Source organism: Platalea leucorodia (assembly GCF_965183815.1).
Source record: "Platalea leucorodia genome assembly, chromosome: 10".
Classification (NCBI taxonomy): domain Eukaryota; kingdom Metazoa; phylum Chordata; class Aves; order Pelecaniformes; family Threskiornithidae; genus Platalea; species Platalea leucorodia.
This window is the reverse complement of record NC_138832.1, coordinates 542,922-561,432: the sequence shown is the minus strand read 5'-3', so window position 1 is coordinate 561,432 and position 18,511 is coordinate 542,922.

Below are 18,511 nucleotides of genomic sequence, written 5' to 3'. Positions count from 1 at the left end.
GCGCTCCCCTTACCGGTCCCGTAACAGCAGTCCTGGGGCCACTTCGTCTGGTAGGCACCATTCCCAGGCAACCGGCCGAGGGAATCACACTCATTGGAGACGGGCTAAAGTGAGCCCATTAATTTCAACCCGTTTGGAGACAAAGGGAAAAAAGTAACCATTTGTTGCAAACGGAGACGTGGAGCCAGTCGGGAAAATGAAGAATCATGTCCAGTCTTTTAAAAGCATTTTTACAAGCCATAGAAGATAAAAATTAAAAACCAGGCTCAGCCAAGCACAATCTGGCAGCGCCCTGCGCACCGCCGAGGGGCCGGAGCCCCCCGCCTCCCGCCAGCAAGGCGGCTGGGTCGGTGCGGAGGCGAGGGTGGCACCGCGGCCCACCCCAGCGCCCCGCCGCCAGCCGGCACCGGGGCGGCAGAGGGCAGCGGGCAGGGGCTGGCGGCACCCGGGCGCTGCCGGGCCCAGCGCTGGGCCCGGCTCTTCCTGGCCGCCGGTGAGGAAGACCATTCACGAGCAACCCTGTAGGCCCTTGGTACGGGTGAAACACCAAGCTGTTTTTTAATGACAAGCACTATAGCCCCTAAAATAATAAAGAAGCACAGCTAAAACCTGAAAAGGCAAACAGAGAGGGCGGTGGTGTGAGACGGGCAGAGCGCGTACCGGCGCGCTGGCAGGGCTCGGCGGTCCCGCGGGCGTCCCCCGAGGCGGGCCCGGCTGAGGCTCGGCGCGGGCTGCCGCGGCCCGGTGAGTCAGGCGCGGCCCAGCCTGCCCTGACGCAGCTGCAGCCCCAGCCATCAGGAAGGGGACGGCGGCGGGAGAGGATCGGAGAGGTTTCGGCGGGAAGCAAAGAAACCTGTAGAGACAAGGAGGATGTTTGTGTGGCCAAGCGTGCACGGCGGTACGAACTGTTCTTCACCTGCCCACGTGGGGAGATGCCTTTTCTTTTCCGGGTAGGCTTGCGAGAGAAGTGCCTGCTGCAGAAGTAAGGTTGTGTGCGTCACTCTTCGAAAAGCTGGTATAAAGCCTTAATTGCATTTTCTGAAAGATTAGTGCCATTAGCTCAGAGAACCTCTTTTTATTTTTTTCTTGGACCCAGATGAGTGTACGAACTCACTCTTCCTACCAGCTACGCAGTGATAACGATGGCCTGGCTTTACAGCAAAGCTGCTCTGCATGTCAGAAACGATGGCAAAAACCTAGAGGCACAAACCCAGGATTCACAACTGAATCTTATTATGGCATCCCTTGTCCATGACGCAAGAAACCTCCCCTGTCCCGGAAAGCTAGCTGGTGCCACAAATCCATGCGGATACCTGCCAAGTGGATGCGGATTCCAGTGTCTTTCCTCTTTCAGCCTCCAACAGTTGTCAAGGCTCTGGGGTGAAACCTACGGGCTCTGGAAAGCATCAAGGGGAGGATTCTCATGAGTAGCAACAAGAAATGTATTGAAAAAAGCTGAGGATCGGCGAGGTAGTGTAATACCGCATAAGAAACAGATGGCTTCGTGTTTTGAACAGACCGTGGGTTATTCCCACGTGCGATTCTGACGAGGCACGCGAGAACTGGCTCCGACACCCCCATTCCCACCGAGGAAGAAACGCTCCGAAAACACCACGAGCCGTGAAGACCTCGGTACGAGTGAGACTTTCCCTGTTCGAATAGCCGTGGCTGCCTGGGATCGGACGCGTTTGGGCCCCTGCGTGTCTCGGGGCTCCCCGGCTGTCGGGCTGGCGCTCGCCCTGCTGCGCCGCGTTCTCCCGCCCGCTCCCTCCTGCGGCGCCTGCGGGCGCACGGCTTTCCCCGCCGCCGGGCGCTCGCTGCCGGGGCTCGGGCGAGGCTCATCGCAGCAGACGCGCCTGGAGGAAGGCTGCAAATGGTTTATCCTCTTCTCGGCTTACAGAGCCAACGCTTCGGTTTTGACCGACTGTCTATGTGGTTAAGATGGATTGTTTTAGAAGCAATTTTGCGATTAGATCTCCACATAAATTTGAAGAAGGTGGCCATTTTTCTTTCCTTTTTTCCTTTTCTTTTTTTTTTTTTTTTTTTAATTTCCTGAAAAGGCATCTTGCGAGCGTTTTGTTTCCCTGGTATTCGCATGTTTCTTTTAAAAGCTATTAAATGTCAATGGATTTTCTGGGTGCGTATGTGCATGGCTGCGCACGCTGTTTTTTAAAGGCTTCATGGATTTGAATCTTTATACTTGGTTGACGAAGAAAAATCCGTGCTGCTAATGCAGAGGGAGTGCTTTACTTGCAGTTACTATCTTACAAATATTAAAATGTAACTTCCTTTAGTGTTTGAAAGTTCTTTTACTAGTTTCATTAAAGCTGAGTTAAATCCTTGCCATAAAATCACTTTCTACAGTTCAGAATCTCAGCTTACATCTTAAATTCTGAGAGCTGTATTTTAGCGCAGCAAAATGGGCATCCTTTATGGAAAGACCAGGCAAAACCTACGCAAATGTGTATTTTTTCTGTGTGCAAGCTAAGCTGTAGTTTTGATTATCAAATTAGTGAAAAACAAGCAGCGGCGTGAGCCTGTGCACGTTTCAGAAAAGTGCCTTTCTCTTAAACGCGGCTGTGCTTTCCTTCAGAACGAAGCTGAAGCACGCGTTGTGGGCTGTTTGCTTGGGCCTGAGGCGCGGCTGTCGGTGGTTGAGGCTAAGGTATTCATGTGTTTGATTGCATTTTATTGCTGAAACATTAAGGCAGGCTGAAAGTATTTTGGTTTGCTTTACCGTCTCACAAATACCGAAGTGTTCTTTTCTAACGATCCAGCGGTATTTGGTTTTATGAGTGTAAGAATCATAATACGTTGTTTTCTGTTACGTAAAATAACATTAAAATCGGTAATCAGGGTGGACATCCAGTCTAAAAGTACTGCAGTTTAAATCAGATAGGTGTGCTTGGAGAGACGTACAGACGCATCGACTGTTCTGACGGAGCGGAGCCGAGCGTCGCCCAGCCGGCGGCACCGGCCCCGCGCGGGGCCCAGCTCTCTGCCAGCTCCCCCAGTCCCTTATTTTTCTGGGTAACACATCGTTTAGATGGAAAATAAGCCGCGAGTGAAAATAGATATTTTTTCACAAACCGGTTTCATTCTAACTGAGGTACATGTGGCTTTTGTTATAACATAATGACCCAAAGAAAAACCCAGCACGATGGGCTCATCTGAATATTTGGTGGCATACATTCCTTCAGGGTATCACGGCCTTGTGCTGAGAGAGGCAGGGGCAAGGGAGCGGGGGGATGCATCAGGGGAAAGCGTCGCTAAGCCGCCTCACTCCGAGCAGCATCCTCGCCGTGCGCTCGCGTAGGCGAGGCGAGCCGGCAGCGAGGAGCTGGGTGCCTGCGGTGCCCGCGGTGCCCGGCACAGCCCCGCTGCCGCAGGTCTGCTGGGTCCCGGCGGCTGCCGCGATGCCCTTCTCCCGGCCCCGGCGGCTGCCGCGATGCCCTTCTCCCGGCCCCGGCGGCTGCCATGATGCCCTTCTCCCGGCCCCGGGCCTGGCGAGCGCCTGCTGCCTCCCTTTTCTCTGCCGCCTGCTGAGGAGGCGGCACGGCTGCTGGCCGGCTTTGCTGTTCTACGTGCGCGTGTGGCAAATCGATATGATAACACCTGGCATTCGGAGAGAGGCAAATTTGTATAGTGGGGCGGCGGAGCGGAGAGGTACAAATGGAGGAGATGTTTCGAAAATAAAATACGTAAAATGCATAAAGTAACTTTAAGAGAAACATCACCTTTCCCTTTATTTTATGAGTGGTTTACTCACGTAAACTAAATGCATATCGATTAATATTTTTTTTTAATTTGAGACCCTAGATTCGTGTCTAATCTTAATATAGTTTATAAAAATAAGTCAAATTAAACATGAAAACATCATATTATTCTCTGTATTTTCTCCCAGGATCATAAAGAAATTTTTGTCATTTGCCTGGTGGAAGTCACTACTTAAGCACCTAAAATCAAAGTTTATTGAAAAGTTAAACCATCATTTCCAAGCGTCTCACCAAGGGTCAGAGGGAATCTTTCATTTTAGTTCGTTCAACTGGTCCAGGGCAGCAACTCCCGCGCTCAAAGCTGGGAAAGGCAGGAGAACCCTTCTGTTTCTGTCCTGGGGTCAAAACGGGACGCGCGCGGATGAGATCCACCGCTTCTCAAGTCAGGGAGGAGACGGGGACCGCGTGCAGTCGGTGCAATGCATTACATGTGGATTCCGCTTTAGATATCTAATAAAATACTTCTTTACACTTAAGTAATAAAGTTTTTACATGCTCTGAATTTAATAGCATTTTCTTTAACTGTAAAAACGATCTTAAAATTCTGCATGTATGTTTTAACTGATTTTAAATGCAGCTTGATACAGCACACAAATAAAAGTAATCATCACACTGTAATGAAGAAATATTTCATTCACTGTTTTTTAACATAATAAATGTTAAGAAAAATCTGAAAAAAATAACGCTGAACGCGATACAGTTCAATGTTTGTGGTTTGTTTCTCTTATCTAAACAGAGAATTAAAACTCTTGACACGGACTAACCTTCTACTGGCCTGACCTGTACAGCCAAATACAAGTTATGAGATAACCAGCGAGCTGTATGCGTATGGAATAGAAAGTAAAAAGCAACTGGGTGAGGTAACCGAGTGCTTGGCTATAAAACAAGATTTAGGGTTACGTGTTTGTTTGGATGATCGGGATGGGAAGAGCATTAATGCAGTGCACGAGGTACGCTTGCGTGAACTGCAACACAAAATAGACCTTTAATAAAGGAAGCCATTTATAAAGCCTTAAAGATATTTTTCTCTATTCTCTTGATTTAAAAAAAACAGTTTGCACGTATTTTATTATTTCAGCTATACGTATCTTACAAGAGTTTCTCCATTAAAAATATTCAAAAAGAACGCGTTCTTCTTGCCTTGAAGTTAGGCACATCTTAAAGATATCCAAGAGAATGGGAGCAAACTGTGTAATGGCCTCCTTCCCTCCTCCTCCTCCCAGCACCGTGCCTCCCGTGAAAAAGAAGGAAGCGAACAGCTTCTCTCTTGCCGTTTTCATGCTTTTATTTAGTGCTGCAGACCTCAAGAGGACAGTTAAAATTCAAAGAAAACCCATTAGTTATGTTAAAACCAGAAGCGTGACAATATTTATACTAATACTGTGCATTGCTGCTCTTTAGAGCCCCAGCCGTACTCACACCCCAACGACTGACCTCACTTGCCGATGGAAGGTGCTTTAAAAAGAAGACGTAGGCTATAGCCAGACACACTTGCTGCTGACAGTGGGATGAACCCCATCGCCGCCTTGATACCACCGCCCCAGCTGCTACACGAACATTTCCTACCTTCTTCCCGTAGCTCCTCTCTGCGTTACTGATACCAGAGGGGCTTTTGGCATCGTCTGCAACACCGCCTCCGGGCTCACAAAGTTAAAAGCTTGATTCTTCCAGCCCTTATTAGCCTTGACCATCTTGAATCCTTACCAAAAAGATTCAGTTCCCGAAAGGCTGCTTTTCGTTACGCTACCCAAAACGCCTTGGCTGTCCTCTGACCCGCAGCACCCCTCGGGAGGAGCCCCGGCAGGACCACACGGCACCGGCTGCGGGAGCGGGCAAGAGGGAACGGGGGGAAAATCACCAGCAGCGAGGCGGGCAGCCAGAGCCCAATTCTTACCCCACGGAGAAAAATGCCGGCTAGACCCGACTACCTGCTGCTTCTGCTTGGTGTGACAGGGAAAACGTCCTGCAGAGACCTAATTTTATTCACCTGGAACATACACCTTCTCTTGAAAGTCAGAGGGGGTAATCGTTCAAGGAGGCTTCCCCTGGCCAGCAGCGGAGTTAGATCAGGGGGTTCGTACCAGGTGACGATGCTCTCTGGAGACATTATACAATTGCTCATCCCTCGAAAGATCAAGGAGGCACTGGCTTTTCGGAATGGGAGGAAGAGAACAGCACAAGGGCTTCTTGCAGTAGCTTGATACACACTTGTCAGGTGTGGCAGTGGAAATCGTGGCACCAGAAGATTATAGACTTGTGGGTAAGGTGCAGTTTGCAACTGAGATGCAAGCTTTGCAAATTTAAAATAGGTTCTCATCCTTGTGCAGTACTTTAGCTGGCTGAGAGAATTGCCTTACAGGTAAAATTAAACACTGTGACAAGGAAATGCCAGTAACACCAGCCTATAAAAGAGAGCTGGGGCTGGCCCCCACTGACGGCAGGGGTTCCCAGGATTTAGATATGTAATCCTATACAGCGCTAGCCACACGCTGCAATTGCTTCAGTAATAAAATCCTTTGGGATGCCTTTTCTAATTCTATTAACTAGGAATCTTTATCTTATTAGCCTCTCCTTTTTGTATGACTGAAGCGGGTTAGAGTGTGATTTGGCAGCAGTCTCAGTACCTGGGTAGTTAGAGTCCGAGTACCTTACACTGCAGGAACTTACTCCAAGGAGGCGACTGCAGGGCTATTCAGTGCAACCCTGTATATGGGAATCAGGCGCAAAATGTTCCATGCTCTGTAGATACAATAGGACAACGGCTATGAATACTCTTCTGGCTGTGCTACAGGACAACAAACAGTAAATTGAGGGTGGTTAATTATTCTTGAGTGCAAACTGTCATAGGAAATTAGACAGTTTCTTCTGCCACTCTGACCACAGACAGAAAATTTTATTGTATGCAATTTTCGGTTTCTTTCTGCCATGAAGTCACACATCTTCAGCAAGCTGATTGTGCCTGTCTACAGCATACAAAAGTGCTTTTAAAGCTTCTGCTTTTAAACTAACTGCAAGAAATTTGTTCAAACCTTTTCTGTAAAATTTCTATTTCAGCTTAAGAACTGAAACCATAGTCCTTGTTTGAATATTCGGGGATTTTATCATCAAGACTTCAGGAACCCAGAATCGCAGGAGCCATCTCAAGTCACAGGTACACGGCGCAGTCTCCCCTGCGCTCGCCCACATGCTCGCCGGGGACCCGCTCTCCTTGAGAGCAAGCGAGTTCATTCCCATGGCCATGGTGTTTTGCCTCTCACTGAAACTGCCAGCTAGAGCTGCGGGAAAAACATTTTTTAAAAAAAAGAAAAAAGGAGTAATTCTAACGAACGCGGTAGTTTCATTAACGTTTACAACTTATTAATACTCTGATAATGCCCTGCCGCGGAGGCAGCGGCCCGGAGCAGCGCGATTTGCAGCTGGCAGAGGGCAGGGTCCCGGACAGCAGGCGGGGAACAGGGGAGGACGGAGGCAGATTGTAGCTCGGCATCGCGTATTCCCCAGCCCTCACTGAGAGCGAAGGAAAGCCGAGTTCAAACGCCTGCCTTTCCCTAGCTGCATCGGCCTCTCTGCTTTCCAGAAGGCAGAGGAGGCAAACAAAATACCCTGAGAGAACAGTACGGAAAAGACCTTGTCCCCTGGCCCTCCTTCTGCTTCAGGCATCATGCAGTGTTTTGGAGATGACCTATTCTCAACTTGAAGCTGATAAGGCTTTGAATTTTCTTTTCCCAGTCTCTGAAAAGCATGTTTTGAGGTAATTTGTATCTGTTTGTAAACATTTTTTAAAGGGTGAGTTTTAAAGTCCCCTACAGATATTTATAAGGGACCTTCACCAGGGGCTTAGGTTTGATCTGTGGATGTCACTGAGAGTTTTGTCCTTCAGGTCAGAGAAAGTCAATTTAAGTGCACAAGGAGGAAAAAAAGTAAAAGATGCTGGACTTGACTCTGCATTACCGGGCAGGCACTTTGTCTGACTTCATGACCGGCAGAATGAGGTCTGATTAAGGGCAGGGGGAGATGCTGAAGAGACCTGATCCAGCAAAACAGTTCAACACGTTGCCGTCTTGAAGTATATAAATAGTCCCACTGAAATCTAGGAAATACTCATGTGCTTAACGTTAACTATTCACTTAAGTGCTTTGCTGGATCAGTACCAAAACAAGTATTTACGAAGTGCTGTCAAATACATCAAACACCAAGAAAATACTTTTTCTGATAAAATCCTTTGGCTCAGAACGTCCTATGCGACTGCTCAGAATTGCAGCAAACAACATTTTTCAGACAGATAGGGGACATTCCATTAAAAATGTCTCTCTAGACTCAAGACTAACAGCTGTTCCTTCGTTGCCTGAAAAAAAATCAACACCAGGTGATCTTCAAGAGCACAAATCTACAGCCACTGAGAGCTCAAATGTTATCGTACTCCCATGGAGCTTGCCAGGAGCAGAATCAATCATTTTTTGCCATTAATCTCTAGTGAAATAAGGCCGATAGCACACAGTTCAACAGCTTTGCTTCCACTCATTTGAGGCAAGTTGCAAGTGTAATCCATTAGCCAGTTACTCACAGTATTACCTTGATTGTACTACTTCTGCTGTGCTACCCCAGCTATGACGTGATTAACATACTTATGATACAGCTGCAGAAGCCCTGCCTTATTCGTGTCCCATAATGTTGAAATAACGAACTCCTTTCCAACCACAGTAGCCTGTATGGGAAAATTAAGACTCGTTCTTGCGGTACATTTAAAGTAATGGCAACTATTCGAAAAGAAGGTAGAGCACAAACGGCGTCGCGCTCTCCGCCTGGGGCAGAGGCAGCTGGATTAGCCAAAGGCCCTGCCAGCCGGGGAGCGAGCGCTTGTGCGTCCGTGCATTTGAACTCGTTACTGTTCTCACCCCATTACGGCAGGGAAGCAAGGATTCAGTGGCAATGAAGACCACGTAATCTGGGGGAAAGAAACATGCACGTAGGTGAGGGAGATCTTATTTGTGCCTCTTCTGGATGCTGTGGCTGAGGGAGCCACCGTGGGCGCTGATGGGTGATGAGGCTGCAGCGAGCCGGTAGCGCAGACAGCCCCGGAGACCTCCCGCCCCTCGGCACCTCAGGCGGTACCGAGGCAGAACTCTGCAGGAAACCAGGCTTCGTTACTTCTACCGCCCACAGCTTTTCCTCATTATTTAATTGAGTCTGTTAGATTGCCTAGTGCTACACAGAAGTAGCACATTTCTTAAAATTTTACATATTTTGTCCATAAATTTTCAATCCTGGACTGCTAACTTTGCCTTGTCTTGTCAGGCAGACATGTGAGTTCACGTGGGTGAAGAGGCTTTAAAAACCGTCTTTGCAGATGGGTGCAGAAAATGTTCTCGCTTTCATCTATTTTAATTCTGAAAAGTAAGAACACCTTACGTCTCTTGTTGCTCAATATGTTGCATCCTTCTGATCTAGGACCGTAGGTTTCTTAACTCTCCCCTGTACCTCTCCTTGCTGTCCAATGCTCACGCTGCTTTTACCCAGGAAAGCCCAAACCTCACGTGCCCCTGGGAGAGGAATCGCCTGGCTCCTTGCCACTGCCCTCAGTGACTTCTGATCGAGCTTATGGCACAGATTAGTGAGAGGATCCTGCTCCGTTCCCCAGCCGCCCTGCATGCCTCTTTCCAGCGAGGCGGGGAACGGATTGAGCCTCATGACCTCTCAAGAAGCGAGCACTCAGGAGAAGATGAGTTTGCTCGACGCCAGGCGTGCGGCAGGATCCCCCGGCCGGTGCCCGCCCAGGAGCGGCATGGGGCCAGCGCCGGGTTGCTCAGCAACCAGCAGCATCCTTGCACAGAAAGCGGCAGACCCGCACCCGGGCTTTCAAATGCCTTTGTTCGCACGTTTTGAAACAAATCTTGCTTTAAATACAGGACTAAGCAGATGTCTTAGGTCATATTTCCAAAACAGTTACAATCACCTGAAATGTTATTCTCCTCTTTGCCTAAATTCCTCACTGTCACCTCCAAAGAACCACTGACGTGTTTTCCTTCTCTTTATTACAAATTGGAGACAGATTTTCAGAATAGCCTGTTCATGTACCTTAAGGAAATGACTGAAGTGCTTGGTCCATTTGATCAAAGGCAATCATTGCGGTGCTGAGAACTTTAAGAAACTTCATTCCTAATGAAACACACATTTGTACCATTTATCATGTCTTACACAATTGCATTTTGGGCAGTTTGAAGTTCCTCAGGAGCTGGGGAGGTAATACGTGGCGTCGTGACTTCTAAGTTCCTGTATGAAATCAGGTCCTAGGCAGCAATGCCGGCTTACCCATTTTCCCAGAGTACAGCTGGGAGAAGCCTGGGATAAGGCCACTTGCGTTGCTGGGCAGGGGTGACCACTTAAGGTGAGATACCAGAGGCTGATGGAGATTCATTGGCTCCACTGAAGTCCATGGGCGCTTTGCCGCTGCCTTCAGCAGGCCAGTGCTTCATCCAGGCTTAAATACATAGTTGGTGTGAGGTTGTTGCTGCTTGTTTGAATACTCTGAGGATCCCAAGGAAGCATCAGAACATTTTCCTTTATCTGAAGTTTCTAACGTCACTGGTCTTTGTCCCATCTTAGCAGGCACAGCTCTTCCTCAGTATGTCTGAGGTCGTTTTAAGTTCTTATTTCCAACACTGCTATTTAAAGACCCTGTAACATATCTAAAGAATATCATAGAGGAAAGATGTGTTACGGCTCAGCTGAGAGTGTGATTGAGGGGATTAGGTTGTGTTGATCGTAGTATGAGCCGCTGTGGGAAGGAAATTGCCCACTGGAAGCTTCAGTAACACTACCCATCTGTATCACGTTGTTACAGTACAGGTCACAAAAACTCTGATGGAGTGTCCTAGAGGTGTAAGACTTGGCACAATTTACTTCATAAGCATATTTTCACTGTTAATTGGACACCGAGGAGTCCATTCTTTCATCAGGTAAATACATTGTGTGACTGAAGAAGTAGTTTAACATGACCTAGATCTTTATTAAACCTTGAGACAGCGCGGTACACTTACTCCTGCACTAACATATTTTGCCTCTCCTGAAACTCTGAATAGCAGCAGACACAGACTGGAGCAGTGGAAGCAAAACGCTGCTCAGTACAGAGCTGATCACTGCTCCAGGCGGCTGGAATGTTTCTAAGGACGGGCGGCGACCGAGGACAGCTATACGGATCCACTAGCACAGAGCCTGCTGATAACACAACCGTTAGCCCGCAAGAGACCGTAAATCTCAACGCTGACAATGTATTTAAGCTGCATATGAGAACTGATTTTTCCGATTTTTTCCCCTTAGTCCCCTTATCCATCCTTCCTGCTGAAAAATTTTTGCCCAGGCAATTTGTGATCCAGACATCAGCAAGCCAGCAACCAAACGTGCAAATGCAAACTGCCCGGTTGTTTAATCTACCTGTGCACCTTGTACCGAGATAACCTGCATCACTGCCGCGCCAGTTTTAAGTCATTCCTCTTGAATCCTGAGTTCGCTCTACAGTCCCCCCAGCTACTGTCTTTTCTGAGCTCCTTGCCCCCGGTAACGGAGCACAGAGCTCTTCCTGCAGCCCACTGCATGGGCCGGCATGAAGAGCACCCTTTGTCCCTTACAGAGCAAGGCAAGCTTCTGAAGTGGATGGTTTGTCTCTTCTGTTCTTCTCCGTAGGCGGCTCCTTTGCTGACTGATACCCACCCTGGAGCACCGACCTGGAGGCAGCCCCAAGGTGGCTGGAGGAGCTGAGCAGCTGCAACTGTATTCCGCTCTGCAGGCCACGCAGCATGCTGGAGCACCAGGCACGGTGGCCCAGTGTGTCCTTGGGCTTGCCCCGGGCAGGTCAGCCCAGGCCTGGCTGGTGTGTACTGCTCATGTGCACTTTCTGAGGAGCTGCCCTCACTCTCTGGACTAAGGAGGAAGCATGCTTGTGTAATAATTTAAGAGGAAAACTAGAATAGCGCATCCCTGAGGGAGACAGTAGAGATGAAAAGTATTTGGCAAGGGAAACCTCACTTAGATGACCTGGAAAAGAAAGCCATAAATAGCAAAACAGTCGTAACGCGCAGGTGTGGAGGGCTTTCCCCCCCCGCCCCTTTTGTTTTTTTACAGCTACTGAGCACAACGATGGGAAAAATCCAGCTCATCTGCAGAAAAGCTGTTTACACACAGCACTGACACATCTGGGCAACAGCTGTCAACTGCTTCTCACCCCACCCCACCTATTCTGAAGGGACATCCCACTGCGAGTGACAGCTGGTGGGCTCCAAACCCAGCTCCTTTCTGTGGGAGGTTAAATTGATGCTGGTTGTGGATTAGACCCACTTGTGATGAGGAGTTTGTGGTGGGGTATCTGTTGACCAGAAACAGGCTCCAGCTGCAGATTTGACAGCAAAAAGGCACGACCTGTGCTCATGTATAAAAGGGAACTGCCTCTGGGTCACCCACTGCACTGACGCTGTGGCAATCGCTTGCTGTAGGTAACAACCTCCCTGAAGTTCCTATTGGTCTCAAGTCTTAATTTTTTAAATTTTCTGTAGCATAAGAAATACCAGAATGCAGCAGAGTAACGTGCTTCTCATGGATTGAGGGTCCGCATCTTAAAGATTATAACTGAATTCTTCTCATGCTGCACAGCAAATTGGGCAATCTACAACATAGGCATCCCAAGGTGATACTGCAGAGAAAGAAGGAAGGAATTTAAGGATGGCGAAGATCAGTGAGTTCAGGTGCAGGTATAGATAGATTGCCATAAAAAGATGCAATAGATTTTGTCCTGCTAATAGTAATGTACTATTGACTTAAAATCACTATGTGGGTAGTGTAGTGCCCTCAAAGTGTTTCCAGTGAATGAAAATAAAGAAATCTTTTGGTGCAGGAATCTGAAGTGACTGGGACAGATGTAGCACAACATCTTGCCCTTAACAGAGGTGAGAATAATTTAAAGAAAACTCTGAGAGGCTGGATGGGTTTATGTTCACCAAGTGTTCTTCTGCAGCACAAAAGCTGGTGAAACAGGTTTTTGGTGATTTGCCTCCTGCCGCCCTTCAATTAGTGTTGAAAAGTTTTGGCTTATAGTACAAAAAATTGTTAGTGACATCATTGCAGGGCAGTAAATCTTGGCATAAGGCGGCAAGAGACTTCTCGCCTTTCTGCATCCTAAGCAGTATTTCTAGAATACTGCTCCCGTGGGGAGAGAGATGTTGTGTTTATTTCTTAGGCTTCATCTTTGCTGCTCCCTTACAGCCCACATAGGTGCACGCACACACGCAGAGACACGCACACGCGCTGCAGTTCTTTCCGCCCCTGGGAATGACACAAACGCAGAAAAGGAAGGTGCGTGCATGCATACGCATTACAGCAGATAGCTGCATCAGCACTTTGTTTCCAGGTTTCCGTTCATCAGCAAATCTCATACTGTCTGTACAGAATATGTCCAGACCTGGGCTCTCAGTGGCACTTCCCATCTCTTGGGCCAGGCTGCCCAGTTTAGCAGTGTCTTAACCCCACAGCAGGACAAGGCTGGGGCATGCAGTGCCCTGCTGCCAGCACCCTCCCGCCCCGCAAAGGCAGCTTGGGTGCGGGAGCCAGGAGGGAGCCGTGCTGCATTTCAGACCGGTTCCTGCTCTGAACCATGAAAAACCTGCACTGCCAGGCACTGTAGGGCACACCTGCCTTGTAGGGCGCAGCAGGAACTATGCGCTTAGCAGGACTGTGCAATCAACACTTGCTCTGACACAGGGTTGAGAAATATCTTACTAGGCTTTAAAATGTTGCGAAGTCTCAGGAAAGGCTTCAACAGCCAAAAGCAACCTTCTCAAACTCGAGCCTTCAGTGCTAGGTTTGCATTTGAAAGGCCGCAGCCTTGTCCCATACTGGGAATGGAGGTAAGGAAAGCTGGTCACGGTTACAACCCGTCTCGTTCCCTTTGGTGGACTGAACAGAGAACAGAAGTGCTACGAAGCTGAGTGTCAGTCTGTGCCTTGCTCAACCAATGACCGATGCTTCTTGACTCTAAAATTTTACATAATTGTAACTGGAGCCGTATTGTCCAAAGCCTCCTTTTTAGAGCTGATTATTGTTCATCATGTGATGTTCTGATTACTTTCATAAACTGTTGTTGCAAGTTCATTTGGGGAGTCTTTCTGTGCTTGTAAATTATCGGCAGATGTCTTGTTTTTCTGAAACATCAAGAAACTGGCAGCTTTACTAACAAAAAAAAGAAAGAACATATTTGTTGTTGTTACTGTGTCTCCCTATTAAACAAGAAAAGTCTTCACTACTTGCATGTATTTGTATTCTGTTGTTTTTCAGTTTGGCTCCTGAGGTATCCGGCTTTTTGATACCAAGCCCTGTTTTGAAAGCAGAGACTAGAAATGCCATCTCTGTCCAGTCAGGTTTTGAAATCCTGACCTCTCCTCACTGCAGACTTGGCTAGCCTCGTGCCGCCCCTCTCCAAAAGCCTTCCTCCTCCTCCTCAGATTCAGTCTGTAACCGCCACCTTTGTGAGCAGCCAGCCGCTGGTCTGCCGTCCCTCTCCCCTGTAGGTGCAGCAAGCTGCTGTCTGTGTACTGACCAAAGGGAGGCACGATGGTATTGTTTCTTGTTCCTTTGCTTCGGGAAGCCAAGCACCAGATTTCATTCCTGGTGTCTGGTCTCCTCTCCTTCTCCTGACCCTGGGCCCGTTTTGGCCACGGTTGGCTAGAAGGGGGGGTGGTGGGTAAGCCATGCCTTTGTAGCTCTGTTTGTTAGTTCCTGCAGAGCTACACTTTGCTTATTTCCATGAATTTTGTTTCATGGTTTTTATTCCATCTAGACACAGTTGTAACCCTTCAAAAATAAGCTGAGGCAGTGGCATGTTCTAACCTACACAGAGTCAGCCTGAAATAGTAACTTTCTGGCCTTGTGTGTGCCAAACAGGCAACCGTCACTGAGCCACAGAGAATACACAACCGTTGTTATATGATTTTCCTTGCAGCAGTTCAGCCCAGGCACGTAGCAAAGCTGGTCCAGTGTAGCAACACACACTTGACATTTCTTTCAAGCTGGTACGTTCTGTGATCCATCGAAGCGCATACTCCATAGTGTCCATCAGTTTTGCGGAAAGCAGAGGCTTTTGGATGTGTTACAAATGCGAAGCCAGCTACATGGATTTAGAAGAGCTGTCTTGCTGGAGGATGAATATTGTGTTTGTAGACCTGCAGCAGAAAGCTAGGCAAAACATCCATGGGACAGAAAACACGGCTTGAAAGGAAGACAGAATTCCTTTGCGTTGGAATCGCTGTCAGCTGTCTGACAACCTTGTCTGTACTGTTTTCTGGGAAGCCAAGACTTTCAACCAATTATTTAGTGCTTCCTTCCTCTTTACTAGTGCTGCTCATACCAGCTCATCAGGGGCATCTGTTTTTGTGCTCAATTAGACAAAATTCTATTTGGTGTTAACAAAATAAAGTAGAAACAAACGAAATGAGCAGTCTATTTCGAACTGATTGCCACTAGGCAGGTCCTGCCTCACAACTGATCTTTGCGTACCTTAAACCTGCACTGCCTGCTGAACGTGACCTGAACTGAGTTGGTCTTCACGTGGTAGCAAAAAAAGAAAAAAAAAAAAAAAAAAAAAAGCAAAATGTTTTCATTCAGCCCGGGAGACACAAATTTAGAAGAACTGCAAAAAGTGGATGTCCCAAAGACCACAGTAAAGCCAAGCCGGTGATCTCCCCCCTTGATGTCCACGACTTTACCAGAGGAAAAAGGAAAGGCAAACGGCTGTACAATTTTTGGCAGCCGAAGAAGTGAGAGATAAACGAGCAGGTTAGTCCTTCCTTTCCCTTTTTCGATGTTCCTACAGCCCTGCGATAGGGCTGTAATCCCTCCCTGCCTCAATGCCTTCGGGGCATTGTGCTTTTATCAGACAAGCCAGTTCTGCATAGTTATCCCGGTGCATGCAGTCCAGCTGCTGTCCTCGTACTCTGCACTGTGCTCCCATGCGTCAGATGCTTTTGTCCCACAGGTGCAGAAGTGTGGTCATCCTGCTGCGTACCCAGTGGGGCTCGGGAGATTCTCCAGCCCTAAAAATTAGCTGTCATAAAACTGAACTCGAGCGCAATGAGAAAACTGATCTGAACAAACAAGAATTAAGCTGGTTTCTGTATAAATAATCCTGTCAGACCTGGAAACACAGACACATCTAGTGTCAGATCAATGAGCCGCATGACCAACGACAAGGAAATTCGAATTGGCTGGGCTTACTCTGCAGTGTACCTGATAGGCACAGAGGCAACAAAGGCCAGGGGGGGAAGGCTGAGAATGAGATTTCTGCATCTCTCTGAGCCTCCACAATATTTTGGGCTCTGAGGTTTGTGTAAAGTCCAAACCATCTGTACTTTTTGGTGGAATCTAGCCAGGCCTGAAGAATCAGGGACCTGTTTCAAAGAAGGAGGAATCAGAGCGTGTAATAGTGCTGCAGATTAAGACTGAAGTCTTATCCATCATCTTCTTGTGAAAGAGATTTAAGAGCTCAGAAAAACAATGATATAAAAGGAATCAGCTGTTTTCACCAGTACGAGAGCAAATATTTAAAGTCCCATTGAAAAATCCCAGTGTGTCTCAAAGGTATTGAGTGGGCCAATGTAGTATTTCCAATTAATCTTTTTCTCTGCAAAGAAAGTCTCTTTTCAACAAATTATCCGCTCTTGTTCCAGACCTCAGTAATGACACTGCAAATCCATATTGGCTGCCTGTTGGGCATATACGGGACATGTTGCCTCCGTGCCGTCTTATCTATCTGTTTATCTGCAAGAAGGTGCCAGGTTCTGCCTCACGTTTACTGGCTGATTGCTGACTTCATTGTGTCGGCTAATTTGCCAAAGTGAAATACAATGCCTTATCCAGCCCTGTCTTCTTCTCATCCATGCAAGAACGTTTCACATGCAATCAGTTTCAGGGAATGCTTCTAGGCATTTTTAAGGGTGGGACCTTAATGATTTTGGATGAAATTGTGACATTTGAGAGGCAAGTGGGGGACCAACAGCTGCAGAGGCTACAATATCACAGTAAATAAAACAAAAAAATATTGGCGAAAGAATCACAAACAGCCAACAGAGAAAAGAGGAGACCTTCCATGTCAGCTCTGCCCTTCCTTAGAATGGTTAGGATGTTGCTGTCATGAAAAAGCTGTCTTTTCAAGTAGAAAGAAAATCCCTTTTGCTCTGTGTAAGGCCACTGCCATAAAAGACAGAATTCCCTCTCTGCAGCTCCCCAGCCCCTCGAGCGGGCCAGCCCCTCCGCCTCTGTCAGCAGCTCTTCCCCTGAAACCAAACTCGGGCAACTTCCACCTGCTCTGTAAAACACGCGGGCCCAAGGGTGTGCATGAATTCTCCCCCAAACCAGAGTCACTCTTGCATTTACATCCATGGTCTCGGGTATCCAATTTAATAGCTTTTTGGTTTGAACTTAGATATTTTGCCCGCTTCAGTGACGCACCGGCCGGACAATCCCTCACGGTGCTGACTGCTCGTGCAGTACCGAGCTGCCCAACTTTTTCCTCCCGTGACAAGAACAGCTCTTTTACTTTCTTTACAGTTGCAAAAGGCCCTGGCAGTGCTGCTGGTATTTGCTTCTTGCATCTAAGCAACTGAAGGAAAAAAAAAGGGCAAAAATTTGGTGTCTGTGATTGCTTCCTACCTCTGTTGCTTATTTGGACAATACATTGCTAATGGCTCCTTGCCTATGATTCCTGTTACTAGATCTACTTCAAATGTTGTGACGGCTCATGAGGCTAACAAGGCTTTTACCCTCACTAGAAGAATGAGGAAACACAGTAAGTATAAATTAACTCAAAAATATAAAATCCTTTAGAGAGGCTGCCAGCCAACCGGTAGGCAGACAGGGAGCTTGTAGACGTAGACAGGTAAATGGGTAAGCAGACAGATAAGATTTTAGCACCAGGGTCTTCCCAACCTTTTCTGTAAAGTACTCCGAGACACGGATAGAAAAATGCTAGCGTAGAGATTATTTTTATTTCAGCAGATGGGTCCTGGAATCTGCAGCTAGACATGCTGCAGTGGGGGTTTCGTTGTTTATCCAAATTTCTAGCCACTGAGCTAATGTAATGTGTATTTAGGCATCTGACCCTGTTTCACTATTCAGTGATTATTTTTGAGGACCACTGGATTGACGTCAATCTTATTTTCATCTTCCATGGTTCCCCAAGACATAGTTAAGCTTATTCACCACTGTCCCTTTTGAATCTCGATTCAAGTATAAGGCACTGGTTGCAGTGGGAGTCCCTGGGAGTCCATTTGGAAATTATCTGTCAGCCTTAAGAATTAATGTTGTCAATGGTGGAAGCGAATGCTTTAACACTGTCACTCTTTGGCAGCCTCACGACCTACAGAGGGACGGTATTCAGAAGCTGGAAACTGAGTTGGTTTTCTATACCATTCCCATTCCTTTCTTGTATCTGAACCATTCCTGTTGCTCCCACTGAATTTGCAACAAATACTTTATAGCTTCCTCAGCTGTGGTTTGATCTGTGGCCTTTTGTAAATTTTCTTATCAGGTGTATCTCTTAGCACCTTTCACATGCAGAGCACTATGAAAATAAACCCTAATTAATCTGCAAAACTTCCTTGTAAGGTTGGTGAGCTCTCTGATCCTTCATCTATCCACGGTGAAGTTCTCTGTTTTCTCCAAGCTCATAAAAAAGTCAATGCCAGAATCAAGGTTAA